Source organism: Trichosurus vulpecula, chromosome 7, assembly GCF_011100635.1.
Source record: "Trichosurus vulpecula isolate mTriVul1 chromosome 7, mTriVul1.pri, whole genome shotgun sequence".
Lineage (NCBI taxonomy): Eukaryota > Metazoa > Chordata > Mammalia > Diprotodontia > Phalangeridae > Trichosurus > Trichosurus vulpecula.
In genome coordinates, this window is record NC_050579.1 from 209,661,292 (window position 1) to 209,686,524 (window position 25,233).

The window sequence follows — 25,233 nt, forward strand, 5'->3', positions numbered from 1 at the left end:
CACGGCGGTCACCCCTAGAAACATATGGTTCCCCTACAATCATCACTTTTGCTTTAACCTCTTCACCCCTTCAGCTTGCCAATTAGTCTAACCTAGGACTCTTGCTTCTGTTTACCCCATAGACAGAGAACCAGCTTAGGCTGAGACTCTCCCCAGGGTACATATCTCTTGTTCTTACTCTTCCTCATCAAAGTCAGAGGTGACTTGGTCTCCAAGGGGAAGGCTAAGGGGCAAAGTGGGGAGATCCTGATTGGAGGGGTTTTGATTTTCTGGTGAAGATTACTGGAAGGAGTTGGGGGTGAGGGGTGATCAGCCACACCTAAGAACCAACCCACTTTCCTCCTCTAATCCTATCACTTGATGATTACTCTGGTCTCTCAGCAAGGAAGTAATAGGGAGGAGCTGAGATAACTCGTAAGACCTCCTCATTAAAATGTCTACCAAGTGGGATTGTCTTTCCTTTGCCAGGGGAGGTCAAATTGATATTATTGTCAGGCCAATCAGCAGGAAGACACACCTAGATTTAAAAGACCCTGTTGACCATCACTAGGGGTCCTGGGTCATTGTGAGACTCCATTGACCCAATTCATTAGTTATTGCTAGTCTAACTAATAAATTGACTGTGCTCAGGTCCCTGGCTTCGCTGAAGCAGCCAGTGACCCATTTTTTATTAAGTTATCAGCATCATTGTTCATAAACTTTTATCTTGCCTAGAAAACTTGCCTCAGTTTACTTTTGTTACATTTTTACATGCCACACATATTAATCATTTTCTGTTTCCCTTCCCTTCTTCTGTATTCCCTCCCACCTAAACCAAATTATGGCAGCAGTTGCCTCAGCAAATCACATGAAGTCCATTTGATTTTTTCAGTCCTAAGATCACTTAGGTTTCTGTATTAGCTGATTAGAAGGATGGTCTCAAGATGTCATATTACATCTCTGGGACTGCTACAAGTTTACCTTGTCACATGGCCATCTTGCCATCTGTCCTTCCACTAACCGTTTCTTCCCATTTGACTAATACTCCAAACAAGGACTTCCAGAGGCCAAATCTTTCTTCCCTAGGGAAGTTTATCCATCAGCTTTGCCACTTTACCATAGGTCTGAATTATTCAGACTAGAGGGTAAATGAGGGAAAAGTCACTTAATCAATTATATGTTAGGCTCAGATCATTCTTTATCCAGCTATTCACCAAGATGCCTGGACCTACCTACAGCAAATATCTTGATATCTGACAGTTATGGTAATTAGGTAGATGGTTTTTTGGTGTTCTTCTCTTTTGGAATGCTAAGGCCATCAAGTGCCTTTAATGAATCTTGCCTTTGTTTGAATGGGGCAGGTAAAGTGGGACCTGCCTTGTCTTTTGTTTTAGAGTGTTTCTGAGCCCTAAGGAATCTTTGATTGAATTGGGAGTCTTTGATGACCTGCTTGTGTCAAGAGAAAGCCTAGTTCACACGGGCTTGAATCTCTTGGTTGTGATGCCCTCTTACCCTGAGCAAGCATTTAAGTCACAAGAAAGCCTATATCGCCCTGAAGAAGTATGTATATATACTCAGAGGTTAGTGGTTCACCTTTGGGGGCACACTCATCGGAAGAGTGTTGGTGATTTGGCCAGACGAGACTCTGGATAACTGTTGGACCACCTCCAGCTTTGAAAAACCCAGATGTTGTTGCTTTTCTCTCTGGTAACTATGTATATATTGCTATGGATAGGCTGGTTTGCGTTATTTTGTTGTTATATTATATGTTGTTGCGTTATATTATTCTGTTTACATAATGTATGCTTGTAATTTCTGTTTGTATACTCTCTGAAGTTCAGAGTGCTGGCTTTCCCCCGTGAACTAAGTGAATGATGTATGTATGTTTAATTAAAGTGAGATTGTTAACCTTTTAAAGTTGCTTTCCTTAGAAAAGCAGATCAAAGAATCCATGTAGCAGCCCTCCTGTGTGCTGGTGTTGTTGGTCTTTCACTGCCACAGCAGCTGCTAGCAACATTGTTGTTACACTGACCTGCTGCCTATACTTTGCATTCTCTTCTACTTCTGTTTCTTGCTTGTGTTCTGAGAACAATAATCAAATTAATTCTAATGTTTCAGTATAAAAAGGACTAACGATCTACTGCCCTATGATCCATTTCCAATCCCTCTGATTGCCTAGAACGAAATTTTCTTCTCTGACCACCATTACCATATAGATTCTATATTCTGCAATAGAATATAAACTCCATGAGGGTAAATGTCATCTCATTTCTCTATTTGTATCCCTGATACCTAATGCAGTGCATAGGTCACAGAAGGTGCTGAATAAATGCTTGTGGATTTTTCAATTATCCAGCCAACATTCACCCTAGTATGCTCTGCATTGCATACTAGATGGGCTTAATAAATGTTTGTTTGTCTTAAATGATTTGACCACGTGCTCTTTATTCCTGCCAGGTTGTTTTGCTCTCTACCTTATTATACTACACCTCCTTCTACTTGGTATTACTCAAACTATTCAATCAATAAATAGCCTGCTTTTTATTGAGTGCCTTCTAAGTGCCTATTGCTGCTTTCTTCCTTCACTTTATTCTGCTTATCCAACTCCTGTTCATCATTTCAGATCCACTTGGAGAGTCTCCTGCTCCATCAAGACTCTCTTAATAATTTTTGCACCTAGCATGGGTTCCAAGAGACCCAGAGCTGCTTGTAGTGTTTGGGGACCTTAGATAAAATAAGAGGAACAACACGTACACTGATACCAAAATATCTTGGGAAACACTGAAAATACACTCCATTAAACTGAAGTCTTCCTTTGAGGATATTTGGGGCTTATCATATAGTTTGTTTTCTGAACTCCTAAGTAGTTAAGTACATGTGTAATTATTTTGTGTCATCAATTGCAGATTCTGTGACTGCTGGGATTGATGAGGGCACAGTCTCTAGGAACTCCCTTGAACCTGGAGTATAGTCTCTGGGAACTTCCTTGAATCTTCCCACTTGATCTGGCCTTGGCCTGAGGCTATAACCTTATATTATCATTAGGCCCAAATCTCTATCTAGCCTTGCTCTTTATTGTCCAGCTACTTCTTACCCTTAATTCTGATCAAAATATCTATATCCTAGCCCTGTTACTCTAGCCTTCTGTTGTCTTTCATCTCCAGGTAGCCTTCAGCTATTTCCCACCCTGGGGTCTTGTGTTGGCAACCAAAAATGGGCTCCTTAGCACTTAGTCAACAAGTGCCCTTGACTAGTTTGGCTTTTTCCCCTGAACTGAATACTGTTTGTATGTTGGACTGGAGTAAGCTTGTCGGCCCCTTCACCTTGCTTCCCTTGCTTAAGCTGATGAAAAGAACCTGTGCTTTCCCGGTCAACCCCTTCACCTTGCTTAAGCTGATGGAAAGAACCTGTGCTTTCCTGGTCAACCCCTTCACCTTGCTTAAGCAGATTGAAAGAACCTGTGCTTTCCCTGGCGTACCTTACACTCCCGCAGAAGCCGGATGGTTAAAAGCAGCTCCCGTTGGAGCCAGAGGCTGCTATAGCTACAGCCACAGCCACAGCCACAGCCACAGCCACAGCCACGGCCACGGCCACGGCCACAGCTGAAGCAGGAACTGCCAGTAGCAGAGCTGACCTACGGGAGGAAGCTGAACAAGGACTTCAGGCCAGTGGGTAATCTTTTTACCATAGAGGGGGAAGCATGATTTTGCTTTATGCAATCATGCTTCTCTGTAGCCTCCTGGTTACTCTTTCAAGGCGTACTTATTGGGCCTGGAAGCTTTTGATCAATATATCAAAATGGGGTTGCTGGTTCATGGGTTGGTTACTGTGGAGCCTAAATATATGTTTTGATTCTTCTGCCTTCTACTTTGAGGGTTTCTTATATCCGGCGGTTCCGAACCTTTCAGACATGTTTATGATCCTCTTTGAGATTATAAACTCTGCCCTCCTAATACAAGTCTCACCTCATCCAGGTCCCATCAGGTCCCATCCTTAGACTCCTCCTCAAGACCCTCCCTAAACCCCTCCTCTAGTCACCCCAGACCACCCCTCAATCTCTACCACAATTTTTGTGTATATAAGTCTCATCTTGCCTCCATGAAGGTGCTCATATTCAATCTGGCCCACTTGTGAAAACAGGCTTCACAAAGGGTGGGATTTCTTAGGACCACCCCTTATGGCAAACCCTTAATAAACTTTGTCTTTTTCCTTGGCTGAGGAGGCTTGAGTCGAGTTCTTTTGGCAGGACCTGGCGTGTAGGTATTTTGGGGTCTTGAGCATCCCTAAAAACCTATGGTTCCCTACCATCATCATTTTTCTTTAAGCTCTTCAAGATCATGTGTTATTTTTTTTTATCTTCCACATAAAAATATACATTGCTTGTAAACAATAGGTGCTCAATAAGTACTGATCAGATGGTTGATTGATCTACTTGTCTTTTTAGATCCTTATTAGTGAGTTCTCTTTAACTGCAAGTATTAAAGTAGAGGCTGTATAACTTTGTTAGGGATAGAGTACATTCCTGTAGGATGTAGGATTTTTGGATAGGTGATCTCTAACGTGTCTTGAAATATAAGGCCATATGATTGACTGATCTTGCCTCAACACAGAATGGGAAGCAATGAGCAATTTTTTGTTGTGGTGGTGCTTGTTCATTGCCCATTACTGACTCAGGGGAGGGGTAGTGGAGGTAAGAACCTTTCTTTCTTTTTCTTAGTTGGATATTTACAATTCTTGTCTTGTTTAAAATGCTATGAATTTACAAAACATCCCTAATCCAGACATTGTCATATTGAAATGTCAATACAAATATGCATTAGCAATGAATTATTTGGATTATCTGCTTTATTGTTTCAGTATATTATTGTTTATAATTGAAAGTCAACCAAAGAATAGTGTTGATTTTTAATCCTAAAGACATTATTGTATTAAACTGGTTAAAGCATGTTTCAGAGATGTTTCTAATTTACATTTTAGCTCTTTATTTCCAGTTGTCAACTGTAATAGAATACTGCTGCTAAATAGATGCAGAAGATTTAATAATTTTTATAAAACAAGTTTGAAATCCCTTTTGAAGAAATCTACTCTAATTCACTGGTAACATGAACTTAACTTCATAATGTTGTTGGTCCTGCTTTTCATCTGGAAGGAGGACTAAAACCATGTAATAGTTTAAGATTCATAATCAATACTCATCAACTCATGATAGGGTGAGGGTGAGGTACAAGAACTGTGATTACATAGAAATAGAAAACTCTCAGAAGAGAAAACGGGTCATCATCTCTGCACTTTGGAGAAGTCTTAGATGTCAAAAGTTCTGAGAAGTGAAGTGATTTGACTAGGGTCACACAGCTAGTATCTGTCTGTCTGTCTGTCTATCTATATGTCAGAGGCTGGACTGGAACCCTGGTTAACCTGGCTTCAAGACCAGCTCTTTATCCATTATTCTATGGCTACCCCTAACTTACAATAATAAGCTTAAACCACAAATTTACTTTTAAGAATAAACAATAACATTTGAAGTAAAATCTAATATTTAAAATTTTAGCGGTGCAATTGTGAGGGATTTGCTATTTTTTAAACATATTTTTAAAGTTATTCATAAATTTCCAGAAAATTTTGGATAGAATAATGAATTCAAATAGAAATATATATATATATATATATATATGTATATATACGTGTGTGTGTGTATATAAACATATTAATATTTCCCTAAAATTCCTGAATCATGTTTCCCATGGATAGATTTATAGGCGATTAGGAAAAAAAAAGTAGAGTGGAAAGAATTCTGGATATGCAGAGGATCAGTGTTCAAGTCCTGTTTCTGCAGTATAATAGCTGTGTGGCCATGATATAATCATTTAATCTCCCTGATCCTCAACTATAAAACTTTGGACCTCACTGATCTTTTAAGTCTCTTACTTTTAGAGCTATGATCTTATGAAATTATTAAGAATGAATATAATTCCATAGTTGCCACTGTGGACGTAAAAGGCATGGATTATACTAAGTAATTATAGGCTTTTCACTACTTAATATTATATTTATATGCCATGGTGTAATGATTAAAGAGATGGCCTCAGAGTAAGAAAGTCATGGGTTCAAATTCCCCTTTTGGACCTCATTGGCTTTGTGACCCTGGGCAAGTCCATTAGCTCTCAGTGCTCCAGCCAATTCTCTCTTTCTCAAAATTGCAGAGCAAGTATGGATTGGCATTAGTGGAGAAAGTTCCTCACTAGGATCTCCCCTTATCAATAAAATTATAGATCTGGTTACAAACAAACAAAAAATTCCTATTATTCACTACTAATGATACTTTACACTTACATGGTGCTTTTTTCCTTTTTTCAAAATGTCCTTATGTTAACAAATACTACTAATGAAATTTATGCTAATCAGAAATCTCTAATATTAAGCATAATGGTTGACATTCCTCAGTAATTTTACATTCTTTTATTTATTAAATCCCACAATACCTGAGTAAAGGATTCCAACGACTCCAGATAAAACATCTCTAATGCCAGAACTGGCCATCTAGGTGGCACAATGGATAGAGCACCAGGCCTGGAGTCAGGAAGACCTGAGTTCAAATCTAACACTGTGTGACCTTGAGTGAGTCACTTAACCCTGTTTGCTTCAGTTTCCTTATCTGTAAAATGAGCTGGAGAAAGAAATGGCAAACCACTGCAGCGTCTTTGCCTAGAAAACCACAAAAGGGGTCATGAGGAGTTGGACACGAATGAAAACAATCCTAAAACCAGTCTTCTCAATACTATGTACCGAAGTCTAAGTACAACACTTGTACCAATGTGGGGATAGTAATAGTACTTACTTCACAGGGTTATTGTGAAGAACAAATGAGATAATATACATAAAATTCTTTGTAAACCTTAAAGTGTTGTTTAAGTGTTAGCTATTATTTCTATTAGAAAAAAAACTTGAAATATTAAGTTTAATAAATGCAGTGCCTACAACATAGTAGGCACTTAATACACGTTTATTGACTAATTGAAAAATGAAATAAAACAGAACAAACCTGCAACAATGACAGATTGATGTATTTTTTCTCTCATTTATCTTGGGGTTGGGGGGCAAAGATGGTGGAATAAAGGCAGGGACTCATCTGAGCTCTCACTCAACCTCCCCAAATACCTTTAAATAATGACTCTAACCAAATTCTAGAGTGGCAGAACCCACAAAAAGACAGAGTTAAAAAATTTTCCAGCCCAAGACAACTCAGAAGGTTGGCAAGAAAGGTGTGTTGCACCAGGGTGGGAAAGAAGTACAGTCCAGTGCAGCCATGCAGACTGGGCCCCAGAAAACCAGGACCAGGCTTGGGACAACTGAATCAGTGGCAGCAGTGGCAATTTCCAGACCTCTCAGGCCACAGATAATAAGGGGATTGGATAACCGATCAGAAGGAGATTTACAGGGGTCCCTTTGCTGGCACCAGGGGCAGGGCTCTGTTGCATTGCCAATACTTGGATCTGGGTTACAGTCTTGGGTCCTAGTCCCAGTGTGAGGGGAAGAGCACTAGAGGAGGACAGCTTGTGGCAACAGGGGAGCAGGGACCCTGGTCACAGTTCCAGAGTTGAAAAGGGTTCTTGTGGTAACTCACAAACCAGTGCACAGTACAAGAGAGTAGTAAACACACCTCTCCCTAGGAGATGCAAAAGAAACATAAAAAGTTAAACAGGAAACAGAAATCACTAGGGATTTGATAAGGTTAAATTATTTAAATTCCTACATGGGAAAATGATGTTTATGATTCTTAAAAACTTTCTCGTTATAAGGGAATTAGAAGGAGTATACATAGACAGAAAGCAGAAGTTTGAATTGAATATGATGATATAATTATCTAAAAAAATAAAATTAAAGGATAAGAGAGAAGAATGCACTAGGAGAAGGGGAAAGAGAGAGGTAGAATGGGATAAATTATCTGACATAAAAGAGGCCTGAAAGAGATTTTATAGTGGAGAGGATTATGGGGGAAGTGGGAAGGAGAGCACATGAACATGGGGAGGGGAGCTCATTGGAATTGACTCAAAGAAGGAATATTATACACATTCATTTGAGTGTAAAAATCAATCTTATCATATAAGAAGGTTGGAAGGAAAGTGGGGTAGTTGATAAAAGGGAGGTCAGTTTGGGGGAGGTAAAAGACAGAAGCAAAACACTTTTGAGAATGGACATGGTAAAAAGAGAAAAGGAGTAGGAGAAATGGGGGAAACAGCATGGAGAGAAATGCATAGTTAGTAATCATTACTGTGAAAAAATTTTTGCAGAGATTTTCTCTGATAAAGACTTCATTTCTCAAATATATAGAGAACTGAGTGAAATTTAGAGAAATAAGAGCCATTCCTCAATTGATAAATGGTCAAAGGATATGAATAAGCAGTTCTCAAAATAATCAAAGTTAACCATAATCATATAAAAATTCTCTAAATCATAATTGATGAGAGAAATGCAAATTAAAACAACTCTTAGCTATTATTGCACACCTAATCAGATTGGCTAATATGACAGAAAAGAAAATAAGAAATGTTGGAGGGGATGGGAAAAATTAAAACACTAATGTACTATTGGTGAAGTTGCATACTGATTCAACCATTCTGGAGAGCAATTTGGAACTATTCCCAAAGGGCTATAAAACCATGCATACCCTCTGATCAAGCAATACCACCACCAGGTCTGTATCCCAAAGCTGGGGAATAAAAACAAAAAGGAAAAAGAACCTTTGTGTACAAAAATATTTATAGCAGCTCTTTTAGTGGTTGCAAAGAATTGGAAACTGAGGCGATGTCCATCAATTGGGCAATGGCTGAATAAGTTGTTGTATATGATTGTGATGGAATACTATTGTGCTTTAAGAAATGATGAACAGGATGCTTTCGGAAAAAATATGGAAAGACTTGCATGAACTGATGCAAAGTGAAATGAGCAGAACCAGGAGAACATTGTACATGGTAACATCAATATTGTATGATGATCTACTATGAATAACTTAGCTATTCACAGCAGTACAATGATCACAGACAATTCTGCGGGACTTTTGATGAAAAATGCTATTCATCTCCAGGGAAAGGACTGGTAGAGCCTGAATGCAGATCAAAGATACTTTTTCTTTATTTTTCTTAGGTTTTCTTTTTGTCTGTGTTTTCTTTCACAGAATGACTTACATGGAAATATATTTTTCATGACTACACATATATAACCTATATCAAATTGTTTTCCTTCTCAATGAGGGGGAAGGAGAGTAAGGGACAGAATTTGGAACTCAAAATTTGAATAAAAGAGAATGTTAAAATTGTATTTACATATAATTGGGAAAAATTAAATATAACTAGAGAACAATACTTTATCTCTTCAGGTACAGAAAGAGTCAGGTTGCTTACTAGTTCAAAAATTTGCTTTTCAGCTTTCAAGGTCAAGTATATATTTCTGTAAACTAAAAGAAGTATTCCTTACTATAGACAGCATTGAATTAGTAGCCATAAACTCCTTGAAAATAACCAAACAAAAACGCTACTAAATTTACTTCTTATGAATGGGAAATCCTAGTGAGTTGGCCAAAGTAACATTTTATTTCCTTCAGTAGAAAAGAAAAAAGTATATTCTATTTTTTAAAATTTCTATCTTTAAACATTTTTGTTTGATTCCTTTTCCTTTTGTCAGGCCCCATTCCTCTCACAACTCATTTGATCCTCACAACAACCTAGGGAGGTAGCTATTAAGGAAACTGAAGCAAGCAGACATTAGGCCTGGGCTTACACTACTAGCAAGTGTCCGATGCCACATTTGAACTCAGGTCTTTGTAGCTCCAGATCAGTACCTCTAAGCTGGCCACCTGGTGACCAGGATTCATTTTTGTTTGTGGCCACTGCAACTCTTGAAGGCAAGACTCTAAGTTGTGTATTGGCAGAGTACCCATAATAATAAAAACCATAAATCTTTTTAAAAGATTGAAATACTCTTTCTGGGTGCTGGTTGTTGGTGGATCTTACACCCCCACAGAAGCTGCTAGCCGGATTGTTGATGCATTATGTCAAGAAACTTTTCATAATTTGGGTAAAGCTAAAACAATTTGGCTATCACTTACGAAAATTGTAAGATTGTTGGTTATCGTTTTAATGCTAAAACCTAAAGCTAGTAGTTGGTTACTGTATGTGTGGAAAGGAGAGCATGAGATGAAAGCATCATCTAGATTGGTTCTGTCTATTTGAAGCAGTCCTCAGCTCTAAGCATGGATGGGATGGATAGGAAGCCCCTACTCTGAGTCCCCTGTCGGTCCCCCTTTATTTTGTAAAGTTGCCAAAAAGCTTGTTTGGGTTGTGGAGCTCTTAAATGATGAACTTGGTTTGCTGAGAAATTGCAAATATATAGAAATGATCTTTAATGATTGGCTTTTACACCAAGATAAATTTAAATTTGAAATGTAAATCCTAGAAAATTTTTCCCTAAGCTGTTACTAGTGAAACTTGCTATTTGAAGTGAATATTCATGGGACTGTAACTAATTGTCTTTTGAGCTGTCTGATGGATCATAATAATCCTTCCATAATCAATAGTCAATAATCCACCACCTGAGCTACTCAGAGAAAATGTCATTTAGGTAGAGGTCGTCACCAGGAAAAGCAGAGAGGACAATTTTTGCCTCAGTCTAAGATGGGATCTTCCTGGCTCAGTTTCCCCACTATGTTCCTTTGAAAAGCAATGTTACCCACACAGCTATCCCTGAGTTTGGCTATGAGGTGAAATTGATACTGCATGGTTGGAAAACTGAATTATCTGAATTCTAAGGATGTTTTATCTTGTCATACCTGGAAAAAAGTCTCATCTCTGTTTTCTATAATTTCTTTAATCAGAGCAATTGGATTGTAAACAATATAAGCACAATGCAAGTGTGTGAGATCTTGCTTTTTTGACCTGACCCTGTAGTCATTCCATATCCCAAAACAACTGAAATTAAATCAGAAACATCTTCACTTTGGTTTGGGGAAGAGAATTTCAGTGCAATCAATTTTCTTAGAGGGAGGTAACCTATTTGGCCTGTCACTTAAGTATCCTCCCAAGTCTTTTGTGATAATTGGAATAAAAGGAGGTCTCTGGCAAATTCATTTGTGTAAATGGGTGGAAAACTTTTACCTGCAAAAGTATTGTCATTTCCCAATAGCATCCAATCCTCCTAAAGGAATTTGGAATCAGAGTAGAAACTTTGGAGAAAGTAACAAGATCAGATAACCCTGGAGGTCAAATGTAAATGATTCTAAAGGGGCTTTTTTTTTCTCTCCCCCCCCATTATGACATCACCATTAATTCTCCTTATATTTGGGCCAGACTTGCTTGTCAGATGTGTTGTGTCTTCCAGACTACAGTCAATTCACCTACAGTTGTTAGCAAACAGTGTCCCTTCCTCTCCCTTCCCCCCCTCCCCAAATAAAAGAAGGCTTAAGTCTAATATTTTCAAGGCAGACCTGCACCTTTTGCCCTTGAATTTTGGGGTTCCCAGAACCCCTAGACTGCAACAATTCCATTCCTGACTCAGACATTTAAAAGCTGTTTGATCCTTTGCAAATTACTTAACCTCTTTCTGCCTCAGTTTCCTTATTTATACAATGAAGATAATAATAGCACTTACCTCACAGGGTTATTGTGAGGAATAACTGAGATAACATATATAAAGCACTTTGCAAACCTTACAACATTTTATAAATGCTAACTATCATTTACTTTGGAAATCTCTTCTTCCTGAGCAATGCAAATGCAACTCCAAATGAAGAGTTGGCTGAAAGCAAAAAAAAAAAAATCTCATCTGGGAGTTCTGCCAAACTCTTATTTTAATGAACTTTATGCAAAGAGATATAAGGATAAGTCATTATGCTGGAAATTTAGGAATGAACAACAATGTTTTCAGCTGTAATGAGTCAGCCTATAGCTTAAAAAGAGTTAATACAAAATTCAAATTGGACCTACATCAAAACATGACTCCCCTATTTAAAGAGCTTTAATTGTTTTTTGTGGCCTGAGAAATGCTGAAACTCTTGAATGCTTGGACTTCAATCTGAACTTGAATGGACTTACTATAAAACAACAATACAGTCTTTTTATACATGAAAAATATGCTGTGAATAGTTACTAGATTATTTTTTCTTTTAAAAAATCCATTTGCTAATATTTTATGACTGTACTATTATAAGCACAATTTGACTACTCTTCCCCTTTCACTTCTCTTAACACATCCTAGGTGGGACTCATTAATTGATTTATAAAATGAAAGCAAAAGAAACCTAAAATTTCTCAGGATACTCAATGTGCTTCTACTGGATCTAATGAAAAGTTTCTATATTTTCCCAAGGCAAAGTGGTGATATTAAGTGTGAAAATAAGGTCTTTAGAATATCAGTTAAAATTTTGATAGCTTTTTTTTTTAATCTGAGAAGCTCAGAGAACTTCATAGATCTCATTGGTTATCTCTGTGTGAAATATTATTGGCTTATTTTTGTGGTATGGGGCACTGAGGCACAGAATGAACCACCTTAAGTGAGTCAAGGTCATTTTTCTAGGGCGAGAATAGTTCTCAAAATCCTCCTCATTAAAACCAAATTCTCTTTCCATTCTGCCAAACTTCTTGTCCTGTGTCCAACCCTGGCCCTAGATCCTCTGATCAGTAAATTGATTTTCTTTCAATCACTCCCTTCTTTTATGTCCACTTGTCTCTTACCTGTACACCATCAGATGCAGGAATGTAGCTTGCCCTTTTAAATGTATCTGTCACATTTCGTAGAATTTCCACTGATATTAGAAGGTCTCCTGCATAAAAATTTTTCCTCTGAGTTAAATCCAACAGGGTCTTGGTCACCTGGGACATCCCATCACCTGCCAACATTCGCTGACCTTTGGCAAGGTGCTCTTTAATCTGTGATAGGCAAAGAATGGAATAAATATCAGAATCTTCATTACTATATTTCCACTTGTCTTGAGTAAAGAAATGCATTTAGAAATATGTCAATGAATTGTTAGGGGATTGTTTTATGTTTGAGATGTACAAAATCACAAAATGTGTCAAATTCATGGACTTAAATGAGCAAATATCCCTGGGGCAGAAGTTCATGAGTGCATACAGTATGGTAGGCTTGACATATTTTCAAATTAAAGGAAAAAAATAAAAGTAGTTTCTCAATATGGTAAAAAACAGGCAACTTGCTTAATCAGGGTATTCAGAGAAATTATGAATACATGCACTGAGAATAGTAATTTAAGAATAAGTTTAGTGATTTTGCCCCATTCACTCTGCAGCACAAATACAGAACTTCTTCCAAAAGTACGTACAGCAAACATATCACATTTACACAGGCCATGAAGTTGGTCACTGCTGAAGAATACAGGTCTGAATTTTAAAACCTCCTAACCATAAGACAAAAGGTAGGGACCTTTAGAGATTGGTTTTTTAAAGTTTAAGTAACTAAAGAAATGCAGATCTTTCAGCTATAAAATTAATAGTGCTGCTACTGACTCCTCTCTGGGTCTCATCATCGATAAAATGAGTAAGATCAGATGATTTCTAAGGGCCCTTTCATGGCAGATCAAGAGGCAAGGGTTAAGTTTATAGTGTAACTGCCTAAAGGCTTCTCTGTAAAAATACCTTCTGCTCATTTTTCATAGTAAACTTAATATTAAGGGAAAGGTAGATACTTGATGCTTGAATACAGTCCAGGTCAAATAAATGAGCATTTATTAAGTACCTCCTTCAGCCATGATATTTTGACAGACACAGGGGGTGTAAAGATAGCTATGCTCTATCAGGGGTGGGGAACCTTTGGCCTTGAGGACACATGTGGCCCTCTAGTCCTCAAGTATGGCCCTTTGACTGAATCCAAACTTCACAGAACAAATCCTTTTATTTCTGTGGGCTCCCCATCCCTGCTCTAGACTCTGCTTTCAAGGACTTTACAAATAAATGGAGTGGGAGGGGGGAATGACTTATACAGAATTAACTATGGTACACAGGAGAGCAGGGTAAGTGCAAAGAAGAGGTCCAGGCTAAGTGTCTGTGAGAAATGTGAGAAGGGATCAATCGTTTTAAAATTGGGGACAAGGGAAAGGAAGGAGAAGGGGAATTACATTTATTAGGAGCCTACTTTGTGACAGGCACTATGCTAAACACTTTACAAATATTGTCTCATTTGATCTTTACAACTGCCCTGTGAGGTAGGGGTCAGTGTTACTATTCCCATTTTACAGTTGAGGAAACTGAAGTAACTTGTCAGAGTCAGGTGACTAATAAGCTGGGGCCACAGTGCTAATAAGGTTGTGAGGCCAAAGTCTTCCTGACTCCAGGCTCTCAATCCACTGTTATCTAGCTACCAAGGGAAAGGAAATGGCAAACCATTCCAGTATCTTTGCCAGGAAAACCCCATTTGGGGTCATTCACACTGAATGACTGAACAATAAAACCTAGCTGTAAGAGGTGGATAAGTAAGGTTTTATGGAAAAAGCTGTATAAATATTGGGACTTGAAAGTATTTTGCAAGACAATGCATTCCAGGCATAGTGGATGGTGAAACTAAAGGAAAGAATAGGGAAGAGGGTCAGAAAAGGAACAGGGATGGGGAAATCGTCCAGTTTGGTTGGAACACAGATTAAATAGATGAAGGGGCTGAAGTGTGATATAAGAATGGAAAAAGACAAATTATTGCCATATTGTAAAACGCAACAACAACAACATTGCATTCTAAGATTGGGAACTTGTATTTCATTCAAGAATCCAGGGAAATTCCCTGAAAACTTTTGGGCCGTGAGTGATTAGAGGACTGGCATAATTAAAGCAGTTTATCAGGAAGATTTCTTTGGCAACATTTTCAAGAATGGTTTGGGAGGAGGCATATAGGGAATAGGCAAGAGAAAAGCAAAAGAAAGACTGAACTAAGTAGTTGTGGTAGATTTGTAAAAGAGAAAACAGGTGCAAGAAACAATGATTCAGTGGTTCTACAGATAGAGGAGGACAGTTTTAAATCTTGGCCCTGCCACTTACCTGTGTGATCTCAGGGAAATCATTTCAGTTATCTGGGCCTTGGTTCCTTGATTTAAAAAAAGTGATGTGGACTAGATGTGACCTCTTAATTCTCTTCCAGCTCAAAGTCTGTGATAGCTTATTGTAAATGTAGAATTAAAATGACTAGGCAACTGGTTCAAATGTCGAGTATGAGAAAGGAAAGAGTTAGAGATAACTTTGGAGGTCAAGGTCTTCCTCCAGGTTCAGTTCTCTGTCTACTATGAGGTAGTCAAAACAGGTTTTGTGGAAGAAACTGTTAAGACTTAAAGGATGGAAAGTAAATGGATGACTGGGAAGATGCTGAAACCATCAAAAGAAGTACATAAACAAGTAGAAGAAAAGACTTTTTTAGGAAAGCAGATAAAATACAGATTTTGAAGGGTTGAGTTAAAGGTGCCACTGGTAAATTCAGATGGAGATATCCAGCAGAAATACAGACATATTTCACAGATGCGATAATTGAAGCCATTGAGGTTGGTGTGATGCCAAATGATAATCTGGTATGGGCAAGATTGACGAGAGGATAGAGAAGAGAAGACCAAGGCAAAAGTCCTGAGAAACTTCCATGTTTAAGGACTAGGAAGATAAGGAGTCAGCAGTTTCCTCATCTACAAAGTGACAATAATAAAAGCATCTACTTCACAGAGTTGGGGTGAAGATCAAATGAGAGGATATATGTGAATTACTTCACAAATCTCAGAGTGTTTTATAAACGCTAGTATGGTAGTAATGAAGATCATTCTATATGATATTATATAATTAGTCATATATATATGTAACATATGTGTATGTGTGTGTGTGTATGTATGTATGAATAGTCTGGGACACCATTGACATCTTTAATATTCCCCGATCTATTGTTTTCTACGATAGTGTACTCTAATGGTTTTACAATTACTTTAAATAATAATAATAATAATACGCAATGATGATGACGATGATATCAATAGTGTCTGAAAATGCAGAAAGATCAATGTAATGTGTAAGGCTAATAAAAAGATGTTATAATTTACTCTCAGTGTTCTTTCTTCCTACTCTGACACTAGATTTGGAAGAACCTCTTTCCTTCACTAAAACAGCCGAAACCTAAGTGAAACATGAAGTTAAAACAGAGATAGATGCCAGAGCCTACTTTTCATCCTCTGAAAAAGTGGTAACAACTCTACTGAAGACTCAAGATTTATATTGCATATAAATTTCTGGTTGCTCTTGATGAACTCACTACATTATGCTCTACTATGCTTCCTGCTACTGAAAGCCCTGGAATATCTGCTTGCTGAGCTACCACCAATGATATTTTGAAGACAGCAAGGAATAGGAGGAGTACCAAAGAATGAAAGGGGAGGTAATTTCCTGGATTTCAACACAGAACAGACAATAGAGTAGGCAAACCATAGTTTAGACAACTTGATTTTGATTCAAGGATAAATTCTAGAATGTTGTAAAAGAGAGATTATTTAACATCTGGAAAAGGAAAGAGTGATAACAGTGGGCCACCATGGCTTGAACAAGAAATAATTATGTCAAACATACCCTGTTTCCTTTTTTGACAGATTTTACTAAATTGTTAGAATAGGGTATTGCAGAAGGTACTTTACCTAGATTGAAGCAAAACACCTGATGAAATAATGCATTTCAGGTTTTTCTTGTGAAAAAACCTGGAAAGATATGGGAGACTATAAGAATCATATGAATTCCCAATAGGTTTAATGGCTGGACTCAAAGAGTAGTAGTAATTAATGTTCAATTAATGTCAACCTGGCAGGAGCTCTCTAGTAGAGTACCCCAGGGATCTATGCTTAGTCCCACGATGCTGAGCTTTTTTGTAATTGATGATTTGGATAACTTTGAAGATGACATGCTTAACAAATTTGCAGATAATAAAAAGGGTGTTAGGGATAGTTAATGAATTGAATGGCCAAATCTTCTTGACAGGCTATGTAACTAAGCTAAATCTGATAACAGGAAATTTAATGAGTACAAACATCAAGCATTACATTTGTGTACAAAAATTCACCTTAAGTACAAAGTATGGCAAGTGTGGTTAAGTGTGGTGAATGTAAACTCATTAGGTGAGGTGATGAGGACTTTAGTTAGTATGATCAGGGTAAAGAGAAAGGGACAGATGTGAGATATGCTATAAAGGTAGAATTGCCTAGGCATTGAAACTGGCTAAATGGGAGAGTAAGGGAGACTGAAGAACTGAGGCAGATCTTGAGGTTGTAAACCTGAGTGACTGGAAGAATGGGGATAAATTTGTGGGGAAGGGAAAATAATGAGTTGTATTTTGGATGTGCTGAGTTTTAGATACCCATGGGATATTCGGGTAGAGTAGGTCAGCAGGCAGCTAACGAAGGATGAAGCATTGTTAAATATGAGGGAATGGATTTATCCTGCTTGGGCCCAGAAGACAGCACTATGAACAATGAGGAGAAGTTGCAAAGAGGCAAACTTAAGAGGGATATTCTGGAAAAAAAATCCTTTCTAATAAACGGAGCTATACAGAAGCAGAATAGGCTGCCTTGACCTGGAAATCTTCAAACCAGCTATGGATTACTACTTGTTTGGTATGCTTTTGTAGGGACTCTCTTAGGTGGGGGATGAATAGATTTTCTTTGTGGTTCCTCCAAAATTCTGCAATTGTATGATGAGGGTAGGGGAAGGATTTTTCTAAATACATGTCTTCACGAAATCTCTTCTATCTCCTTCCCTCCATTCCCATGCCCACCACTTTGATTCAGGTCCTACTCACTTCATGCCTGAACTATGGAAATAACTTCCTAATTGTCTGTTTGCCCCTCTCCACACTGCTGCCAAATGAGTTTCCTAAATCACAGACCTAAACATTTAACTTTAATCCTTCACTCAATAAATACCACTGGTTCCTTATTATCTGTAGGATAAAATACAAACTCCTCTGTTTGAAATTTAAAGTCCTTCATAATCTGTCTCCAACCTACTTTTCTACCTTTATTATTAACTTCCCCCCTTCATTCTCTCTATTATTTCATTAAACTGTTTTTCTTGCTGTTTCTCACATACGATATTCCATCTCCTATCTCTGTACCTTGGCATAGGCTGCCCAGCATGACTTAAATGCTAATCTTCTTTTACTCATCTTCTTAGAACTGAAAACTTCCTTCACAGTTTACATTTAGCATCATCTACATGAGGCCCTTCCTGATTATCTCACCTGCTGGTGTTTCAAAGTGTTCCCCACACACCTAAAAAAAAAAAAAACAACCACCTATCTGCATTTATTTTATAGATATTTGTATATGTACATGCTATCTGTCTTGATAAAATGTAAGTTCTTGAGAAACAGCATTGTTTCTTTCTTTCTTTTTTCTCTTTCTTTTGTCTATGAATCCCTAGATCCTTGAAGAGTGTCTGGCACAGAGTAGGTACTTAATAAATGCTTGTTGATCAGTTGATTAAAATAATTAATTACCAATATAGCAAGGTCAAAATCCTATATACTTAAAAAAAACAGAACCAGAGAGTGTAAAAATCTAAAAATTGCTTCTCTCAAGAGACATTTAGAGATCTACTTCAAAGTATAACATGAGTCTTAAAAGAATACTAATCTGAATAAAAAATCATGTAATGCTTCAAAAATGAAAATATTTCCATGAAATATTGTATTGGTGCTCCTGTTATTCTTGAAGCAGTTATTTGTACTTTATTTTATTTATAAAAATTGCTAAATTATATGATGGTAATGGCACATGATGAAAAAGAAATTGAGAAATATTTTTTCCAGTGGTCAATATGAAATAGAACACTTAGTTCTTTTTCATTATTTTCTACTCTTTCCTAAATCAGTCATATCTAGTCTGTGCCTTCTTTAGTATTACCCAGCTCTCTCAGAAAAATCTCCTTCTTTTAATTTCTTCTTGGTGTCTCTTCTTTAAGATATTGACACAGTGTGCTGTAGTGGATAGAGGTCTGCACTTGGAGTCAGGAAGATCTGGGTTGAAATTCCACCTCTGATACTCACAAAGTGCATGACCTTATCTTCCCTGACCTCAGTTATCAATATTTGTAAAATGGGGAAGGGTTTGGAATGGATGGCCTCTGAGATCCTTTTCCAATCTAGATCTAGGCCTATGGCAAAAAAGGAAAGTACTCATTGGCAGAGAGTAGCAAGAAAAATAATCACCATTAAGATTTAAAGATCCTCCAACAGTGAGGTATCTCTTTTTCCCTTTTTACAAACAAGGAAACTCAGGCTTGGAATGATTATATGACTCACCCAGTGTTATGCAACTAGTATTTAAAGCTAGTAGTTGAAGCCAGGGCTTGAACATAAACTCTCCCTTTCTAAATTAAAAAAATGACAACAACCTACAAAACCTACAACAGAGAGAGAGGAGGAGGGAGAAGAAATGAAGGAAGAAGGAAGAGGAGAAAGAAGAGGAAAGAAGAACAGAAAGGAAAAAAGAGACAAAAGAGAAAGAGAAGGAGGAAGAAGAGTAAGACAATGATTTCTTGTGCCTGATAGAAATTGCTGAATGAAGGAAACCATCTCTGAAGAGGCAAGAGTCACAAAGAAATCTAAGTATTTTCAAGCTTAATGTTATAGATAGATGCTAGAATCCTGCTGTGGCTTAGTGATGAAAGGATAAGAGAAGAATAGTTGAAATATCATAACAGAACACCAAATACTGGGTATATTTGCATAAGGAGTTTAAATGGTTATCGGATAGCACTCATCTGGAAGAAAAGTACTTTAGCGTAGGATCTTAGTTCAAAAGCTAGAAGAGAGCTCAGAGGCAACCCTCTCATTTTACATGTTAGGAAACAGAGACTTAGGGAGGTTAAATAGCTTGCCCAAAGTCACAAAAGCAGTAAGGATTTGCATTGAGGTCCTTGGATTCTACAGTCATCATTCTTTCCACTCAACCCACCACCTCTAATATTTAATACCTGTATGACCAAGGTTATACCTTAATACCTGTATGATCTGAATCTTTCTGATCCTCAGATTCTTCAAAATGTATAAACTAAATGAATTCTAGTTTTCTTTCTAGTTTTAAACATATGATTCCATGAGTGCTGGATTCTCTTCCAACCCAGATCTTGCCAAAATCTCCTTTTCTCTAATGATGTCTGATTAACTTTCTTAAATGACCTGTCATCACCATTTAATAATTTCATCACAATGAGAAGCTCCATTTAATCTAAAGATAGAAGCTAATGTAAGCTCTGCCTGTGCAAATCCACTGGGTAAGAAACCTAGAAACCTACTCCAGCTAAAAATTCCTTTGGTGGTTATTAAGTAAATGTCAACAGATAATGAATATTCAAGTGAAGATGCATAAAAATGAGAATGCTTCTTATACTTGGCTGCTTAGGACAATTACTTTAATCCTTCCATGATTCTGTGATCTTTTTAATGTGGGTACTACTACTACTAATAAAAATGATGATGATGGTGATAGCTAGTATTTGTTATAGCACTTTATGGTTTAGCAAATGCTTTATCTATAGTATCTCATTGCAGACAACAATTTTGTGAAGAAAATACTATGATTATTCCCTTTTTACAGATGAGGAAACTGAGGCTTAGAATGGTAAAATGACTTGCCCAGGTTGGTACAACTAAGTGTCTGACACATGATTTGACCTAATTCCAAGTCCATCACTTCATTCACTGCACCACCTAGCTACCTAGACCTAGAATAATGTAAATCAAAACCCACTCGTGCTTTCTTCTCTAAATGACTCATGTCCATGTCCTCCTGTAAATCTTCCAAAGGGTGTCATGTGTCATCCAAGTGTTGAGAGTATGCCTCTAGCTATCTTTATTTCTTAGTTTCCATTCTGCAAATCACCCCCTTCCAAACTGCCCCACCCCCAATCCAAATCATCCTTTACTTAGTTGCCAAAGTGATTTTTCTAAAGATAGGCCACCATACCATATGCTCCACTCAATAAACTCCAGTGGTTCTCTGTTACCACCAAGATGAAAGATGAAGTCCTCTGTTTGGCATTTAAAACCTTCACAACCTGGTCCCTTCCTATTTTTCCGGTATTTCTACACTTTATTTTCCTCTATGCATTCCAGAATCCAGCTGCATTGTCTTATTTGCTTTTCCTTACAACGGACATCTATTTCTTTAACTTTGTACTGGTTATATTCTGTGCCTAGGATGCTTTTCCTCTTCAATTCCACCTCTTAGTTTCCCTAGTTGGCTTCCTATAAGATCAGCTTAAGTCCTGCCTTCTGTGGGAGGCCTTTCTGGGTTTTCTCCAGTTGCTTGTGCATTCCCCTGTATGGCTGTCTACCATCTACTCTGTATATATCTTGTATGTGCCTAGGTATTTTTGTGTTGTTTCTTTGATTAGAATGTGAACTCCTTGAGGGCAAGGGCAATATTTGCCTTTTCTTTGTATTCCTAGTACTTAGCACAGTGTCTGACACATAGCAGGTACTTAATAAATGCTTGTTAACTAAAAGTTTTATTGATGTTTTTGTTTTGACATCACAATCATCTCTGGATATATGATTGTTTTAAGAATGGCCAAACTAATTATGTGCCCCACACATCCCTGTCCATTTTCCCTGGTAAGAAAGAAAATAATTTAAGCAAAACCAATTAACAGAGAAACTCAATTGATTTCATAGGCAACACTCCATAGGTAGAGACTCTCTTCTGTCTAAGAAAAGGCGTAAGATAACATTTCTTCATCTCCTAGTCTAAGGTTGGTTGATACAATTGCAGTATTTGTTTTCATTTTAGTGTTCTATTTACTTTTCCTTCTAATCTGTTATACTGTTGTTTTTTCTTACAATATAATGTTACATATTAGATGTAAATTTTTAATAGACTTCCCAAGTGATAGAGTACTATTTTATTTCTAGGTTTTATTTTACTTATTTTATGTTTTGCTACCAAAAAAAGGACTGGTAAATATTTTAGTTTATATGGTACATTTATTTCTGCTTTGAACTCCATGAACATATACAGAATATTGAGATCTCTAGACAAAAGAGTATGAATAATTCTGCATAATTTTTCATAATTACCAATTATTTTCCAGAATGATTGAATCGATGAACACCTCCACCAATCAATGTATTAGCGTGCCAGTCTTCCTTCAGTCCTTCAAACCTCAACTGTCTTAGGAATCTTTAACATCATTGTTGATAGTTTACAATTTTTTTAAACCGTTATTATACCTTGATCATTAATGACCCTTGTTCTTATGTAATTGTGTTAATTGCTTCTATATCTTAGCTATCAAGCCTTTATTCGGAAATATTTAATAGAAGGAGGCAGAAAAGTGAATTGCATAGAGACCTGGATTCAGAATCCAGTGTAAATCCCTCCTCTGACATATACTAGCTACATTGCCTAGCACCCCCAGGAACCCCATTAAAATGAATTTAAGTTGCTAAACAGATACTTATCTACACTGGTAGAGGGAGTTCCTCACTAGAAGGTCATATACCCATATAAACCCAAGTTCAAACACATTTTATATAGTTTTTTTCCTAGTTTCACTGTTGATCATAGCTGTGTCGATTTTGTTTCTGCAAAAGTCCTTTCATTTTATGCAAATAGAATTGTCTATTTCTCCCTTATCATCTCTTCTATCCCATTTTTAAGAATTTTCCCTTTAGCCACAGTTGTGAAATTTCTCTCCTTCCTTTCTCCTCTAACTCTCTAACTTATTTTTTAGATCGACCTTAAATACTTAGGCCACTGATCCATTAGGAATGCATTTCAGTTTTCCCACCTGTTCTTACTGAAAAGGAATCCTTTTCCAAGTATTTTGTGTTCTTGAATTTATCAAACAATGGGCTGCTGAATTAAATTTCTTCAAATTCTTGCTTACTTAGTCACACTAACCTGGTTTTCTATTTTTAAAAAGTGCTAAATAGTTTTCATAATTGCTGCATTTTAAAATAATTTGAAATCTACTAGATCTCTGTACATTGCATGTATAGTCATGACACATATAAGATATCTGCCCATTATCTATTTCCCTAAATATTTATCTATTTTTTAGTTATATAGCTCACTGATACTGTTTAAGCCATTTCTCTGGCTTATTTATTCATTTACAATGTGTTGCAAACTTTTCTTACTCACCATGTTCCTCTCATCCCTTTGGATGACTCTCAGCTTTAATCCTTCAGAGACTGTCATATTCCATTCAAAATCATCAGACCATTGTCTTAAAAGATATTTCTTTTTTTTTTTAATAGAGAAGCTCTGGATCATTAAAAGTACTATGCGATTACCCAAAGGCAATCCAGTCCATTAAATATATGTACATTCATAGACCAGTTTTACGTGTTTTGTGTCCAATTGCGTACAATATTTTGGACAATAAACATTCTTCATCTACTTTGTTGTTCCTGTGTGGATAATCTACCAAATTACTTTGATTGATTATAAATCTCATTTAGGAATATTTGCAATATTCTGGAGCTTGTCCCAACCAGCACAATATTATCCACAAATAGGAGCAAAAAAGACCTTGCTATATGTGTGTACACATACATACATATGTATATATGTATGTATACGTTTCCAAGATTTATATACATATATGTAATGTATGTGTGTGGCGTATGTACATGCTGTGTGTGTGTGTGTTTTGGAGATGTACCTTGTAAAGATCACTGAATTGTAGTCAGGGATTTTCCAGATTTTTCAAGTATATTCAGATGCTTAATTTACCCTATAAGAAGTAATGATTATGATCTCCTATGTGATATTATTAGAGACTACCAAAATGGGAGAAAAACCATAATCTTTACTTTTATACCCTATGATATATAGATAACATATTAAGATTCCCTAACCAGTGAGGATACTTAATTCAGGAGATTTTAATTTACTTGCTAGAGTACAAGGAGTTATAGCTGAAAGACAGTATAAAGGTGTGCTGGAGCCAGCTCTAACTATCTTGAGAAATCCACTGTCAAATTTTCAGTGTGAGCATTTTGTCAATCACCACGAACCAGTGCTTGATTTACTAGGCTTTTTTGGACCATCTAGATTTAAGAAAGTGTTAATAATGTGGATTAATTTTAATATATCCCCTGCCCCTTCCCAGACAATTTGTTAAACTTTTACCAACACATCCCACCATTGCTCTATTCATATTGCTTGAGATCAGCAGGAGTGTAATAGAAAGAGCTCAGGGAATGGTGGGGTAGTGACTCTGGACTAATATAATACTAAAAAGTGTTATTATTATAATACAATGTAATGTATTATAGTAATGAGTGTTTATAGAGCTTTAAGGTTGAAAAAGTACTTTATATCCATTATCTCACTTAAGTCTCAAAACAACCCTGGAGATATATATATATATATATATATATATATATATATATATATATATATATATATATATATATGTATATTATATATATACATACATATATATATATATATATATATATATATATATATATATATATATATATGTACTTTGAGTATTTTTTTTGGTCTTTCAATCTTTCAAATGATATTTATGAATAGCAAGAAAGGTGGTACTATTCTAGGTCTATTCAAACGGTGGGAAAAATCACTCTTAGGAAATAATAAAGAGAGATTTTGTCTCTTTTTTTTTACATTAATTCCCTTAAAACTGTCAGTGAATTTGTACATAGGATTTTATATTTTAAATATTTCCCTTTCATATTTCAATTAATCCTGTTCATTTTAGAATATTTTGTGAGCCTTTTGTCCTATAGGGCATACATTTAAAGTTTTTTTTTTAAGTCATTCAGATTTAATGTAAATTGACAAGATCAACTAATGAAAGGATAAAGAGATTGGAACCTAAATATGGGTTCCTTTTCATAGCCTAGGATGAAGTCTCATTTTTCTCAACATCAAAAGATCTTCAGGGTCAGGATTCGAAGAGTGGGTGTATTCCTCAAATAATTTTACTGTTTTACTTAATACCTCCTATTAGCACAGTTACATCTATTGTATTGATTCCTTAGAAAAAATCTGCTCATAATTTCCTACTATAAATGATACACACAACTTTTAAGCTAATGCAATTATGTATTATTTTAAGCAACAACTCCTACAGGCCATCTGTAAGGTATACTATAGTTTTTCACAGTCTCAGAAAGCTTCACGCAAGAACTAATTATATTAATGATACCTTTCCTCCCCTCTAATTCCTATCTGTTACCTATTTTGGGGCAGTGAAAAGAGCAAAG

General features: G+C 36.7%; 1 pseudogene; it reads right to left on the bottom strand.

The window, feature by feature from the left end:
• The window catches only part of LOC118857793, a 309,362-nt pseudogene that overhangs the window by 264,622 nt on the left and 19,507 nt on the right, over positions 1–25,233 (bottom strand).